The sequence below is a fragment of the Chionomys nivalis genome, chromosome 25 (genome assembly GCF_950005125.1).
Source record: "Chionomys nivalis chromosome 25, mChiNiv1.1, whole genome shotgun sequence".
Taxonomy (NCBI): domain Eukaryota; kingdom Metazoa; phylum Chordata; class Mammalia; order Rodentia; family Cricetidae; genus Chionomys; species Chionomys nivalis.
In genome coordinates this window covers 8443722-8448478 of record NC_080110.1, presented here as the reverse complement: position 1 = coordinate 8448478, position 4757 = coordinate 8443722, and positions in this window count along the sequence as shown.

Sequence of the window (4757 nt, the reverse complement as noted above, 5' to 3'; positions counted from 1 at the left end):
TAAGAAATCAATTTGCAGAGAGGTGCTCTCGGAGCCGAACTGTTTTTTAAGGTGTCATGAAGAGGTGTTGAAGCCACAAAGCAATTAGAAAATGACATGCATTTCATTGCTTGCATAATATTCTGTAGCTCGAGTTTCCTTACATGCTTTCTGCTCCATTTTTTTATATTTCAGGAAAATAAATCATGGCTATCGACCTAGGTACAAGTGAGAAACCCCTCAGCCTACAGCCAGCCTTCCTCTCTGATGTACCCTTAGATAGCTTTTTTTCTTTCAGTACCCTAAAGGGTGTACATGCTGAAGTATTCAGAGATTTGGGAAGTCAAGAGACTCAATCCTCTGTATTATTAAGGTCTAAACACAAAAACACCCAAGCTGTAACATTAGATAATAAGATAGTGCCTAAAAGGACAGGAAGAAAGAAATGTCTGGAAAGAATTGAAGACCTATTAGGATATGAGAAAACTATTAACCAGTGAGGTGCCAGTCTTTCTCTGCCTTTGTCCCTCTGCTGCGACAGGGTCTCACTGTGTAGCCCAGGCTGATCTCAGACTTGTTATCCTCTTTGCAGTTCCCTACTTCTGGGATGACAGACATATTCATTCGTGGGTGCTACAATGCTCAGCATGGTGGCAGGAAAAAAAAATAAGATTTAGCATGTCCCCAAAAATGTGTTGGCTTACAACACCAAAAAACAAACCTGGTTCATTACTGTTCTCTTCCTGTAAGAGAGAATTTCTTTCTTTCTTTTTGAAACAGGTTTTCTGATGTGGGATTCTGTATGCTGTGAATATGTTTTTATTACCATTGGTTAATAAAGAAGCCGCTTTGGCCTATGGCAGGGCAGAATATAGCCAGGTTGGAAGAGATATATAGAGTAGGTGGAGTCAAAGAGATACCATGTAGTTGTAAAAGGAGAAGGACACCAGATCTTTACCAGCAGGCCACAGCCTTGTGGTAATACACAGATTAATAGAAAAGGGCTAATTTAAGACGTAAGAGTTAGCTAGGAATACACCTAAGCTATTGGTCAAGCAGTGCTGTAATTAATATACTTTGTGTGATTATTTCGGTCTGGGTGGTCAGGAAATGTAAGAGTAGTTTCTGTTTATAGGTTTCTCTCTGTATCTTTGGTTGCCCTGGATCTCACTCTGTAGACAAGGCTGGCCTGGAACTCATAAAAATCTGTCTGTCTGTGCCTCCCGGGTGCCTCCTACCATTCCTTGCTTTAAGGGAGAATTTTGTATGAGTCTATCCAGAAACAGAGGCAGAAAGGCAGTTGCATCCATAGAAGGGATCAAAATTGGTACCTCACATTGGCACAAGTGGAGCAAACTAGTAAGCAGCACCCCCTCCATGGCCTCTGCATCCGGTCCTGCCTCCAGGTTCCTCCCTTGCTTGCGTTGCTACCCAGACATCCTTCAGTGATGGACTAGGATGTGGAAGCATAAGCCAAATAAGCCCTTTTCCATGAGTTGCATTTGGTCCTGGCGTTTCATCGCAGCAACAGAATACTGAGATCCATCCGCATGGTGGATTTCCTATTATCAGCAGGTCACAGATGAAAAAGTCGAGTCACAGAGAGACTAACTGAAAAATTTAAAGTCACGTGCCTTCTAGGTGCTGAGTCGGTCACTCGGTCTCCGAATCCAGATGCTCACATCCTGTGCTACTTGCCTATAGTCCTTGTGACCACCCTGGTGTGCTCTGGAAAAGAAATTTGGGGACAGCCTATAACAATCACTATCCAAGTCCCAATAGGCAGCAAGTGTTGATTCAAACAAACAAACAAACAAACAAACCATGCTTCTCTGCTTATGGATTTAATCATTCAACCTTAGTATTTCTTCCCTTTTATTTTCCTCTTTTCCCACCAAACCACTGCTTAAAACTGTGGCAATGCTTGAAAATAAGTATGTACATGCTTTGAGAAGGGAGAGAAAAAAACATTTTTTTGACACCTAAAAAGAGACAAAGCTTGTCAATGAATGCCACAATCATACTGAAGATTGAACAGATAAAATTATCTGCATCTCCCTTCAATAAAACGTTATGAAATTCCATGGGGGATGAAGCTTACGTACCAGAAAAGTTGATGAAGACCCTGCACAGCCAAAATGAAAACCAATCTTATATTATTTAAAAAACGAATGGGTAGCATGTTATGAATATCCTACTGGCAACGCATCCCGATGGGCAGGAAGCCTATTATGTTGCTTGCTCACGGGAATTATTTAATTATTTCATCGATGACTCACAGTCAGCTCTTAGATGCCTTTGTCTTTTCAAGAGAATAAAAACAATAGTGAATGGGGAATGGAGGAGAGAGATTTGGCTGTGGGTAAATTGTAGGCAGAGAAACATGGGGAATACAAACATGGAAGATGTGAAAACTCTCTTAACATGAAGTATGTCCATAACCTGAGATCCTTCGTAAAGTCTCAGGGAGACAAAGACCCCAAGTTTAAACCAGGGATCTGAATTACCGGGGGTGAATCTATTTATAGAGCGATATCAGGAAAGGCCTGGCCTAAGACTGATACTATAAAAATCTAGAGGAGAAAGCAGCCTAGTGTAGTGTTGCGCTGTAGAAATATGGTCTAGTGGCTACGTTAAAAAGTTAAAAGTAAGCAAATGAGATTAATTTTGATCATGTACTTTATTTGAGCATACGCAAAATATTATTTCAAAAAAGGCATCGCTGGAAAAATGTTTATCAAATACTATTTTTTGTATAAAAACTTTAAAAGTTTGTCATGTATTTTATACATATAGTACATCTCAGTGTAATCTGTCCCCGTGTAGTCTTTACCGAGACACCACCCAGGTAAGCCAATAGAGCCTGACCATTTGAACACTCAGCGCTCACATATGGCTGGTGGCTGTATTAAGGAACATTACAGATGTAGATCCTGGAACCAGGAACGAGACAGAAGGACTCAGTGAAACTCAGCTTCTTGTTTAGTATAGTGACATCCAATGACAGGACCAAGGGACAAGTTGAGGGAACTTCAGCTACTTCACCACGTCAGACAAATCTATCAAGGCCACAAAGGAGTATACAATGTAAATAAAAGTCACATGATCACCTAGAAGGTACAGCTTCAAAACTCTCCTCTGAGCTTACTCTTCGCACCTGTTGCCACACCAACCTTCTTGATGAGAATCCTGGTGCTCCTACTAAGAGAATCAATTTTTTTCTATGACAGATGGGGGGGGGACCAGAATAGACTGGAGGAAAATGAGTATTATGTTTGCATTATATTAAATTTGAGGAACCCCATTAGATTCAAAATGTACTTAACCCTCCCAGAGAGAGATATGCTTTCTGGCCCCCTTGAGTGCAGCCATAACCCTGTGAGAGCTGCTATAGAGAAGGAACTGAGTTTCGGAAGTGATGGGTACCACTTCCAAGGTAAAGCATGATGATCTAATGAATGGTCCCAGTGTGGTGGCCTTTAAGCGTGGAACTCCAGAGGCCAAGGTAGGCTGATCTCTGTGAGTTCAAGGCCAGCCTGGTTAACAAAGAGAGTTCCATGCCAGCCAGGGCTACACAATGAAACCCTGTCTCAAAACCAAACCAAAACAAATTCTACAAAATGGTTCTTTAATCATCTTTCCTCCTCTGTTGTGAGCCTCGAAATGTCACATATATGACTTGCCCTTCAGCTGGGGGCCCACAGTCAAGATCATGTGGAGAGCACAGATTCAGTGAACAGGGAATCACGTCGTACTTCTAAGCCACAGAGACAGGATTAGTTGCTATCCTGCTGTGATATCATAAAGGAGACTCATGATGTTTTTATCCGGGAATTGAATGTTGTTGCAAAATATCTTAAAATATGTTCTACAGACATAGTGTTAGGACATAAATGTTTTATTCTGAAGGTTCATGTAGACCATAAGAGAAGGCAGAGTCAGGCAGACGCCATGTAGCTGCTGCTGAAGGAGAAAGACATCAGAACCTTACAGGTAAGCCACAGCCTCATGGTGATACACAGATTCGCAGAAATGGGTTCATTTAAGATAAAAGAGCTAGGTAGGAATACGTCTAAGCTGCTGGTCAAGCAGTGTCATAATTAACACAGTTTCTGTGTGATTATTTGGGTCCAGGCAGCCAGGAAGCCAAAGCACAAGCTCCTGTCAACACATAAGTCTTGGTGCTAGTCTAAAAGTGCTTGAAGGACTCAAAATACTTTCTGTCCTTTGAGATTAAGTAAAAAGAGCAAAGAGGAACTAGGTCTATAGTAGGTTTCTAAAGACATCAAAACAACAGCTAGTGTACATTTTGTCTCCTTAGGAATGTTTCTGTTTTAAGCTTGTAGTATTGGTGTCCTGTACCTACATTTGTATGCTTTAGGTAAAAATCTGCTGCCCCCCTAACACACACGAAAGCAACCCGATAAACCTGCCCTGTACAGAAGAGAATGCAGAGCAAAGGTCCAGTGTAGTCTCAACTTCCCGAGAGCTTTACAATGCCTTCCGACTTAACTTCTAGGGTTTTCTAGATTTACTTTATTTCATGTGTATGAGAGCTTTGCCCATAGCAATGTATGTGCATTGTGGACATGCCTGGTGCTGGGCAAAGTCAGAAGGCGATGCCCCATCATTGGGCACTGACATTATTGAGGGTTGTGAGCTGCCGTGTAGGTCCTGGGAGCCAAGCCCTGGGCCTCTGCAGGAGGAACAAATGCTCTTAGCCACTGAATCTTCTTTCCAATCCCCTAAACTCTTGACTTTTAAATAAACTTTGATTT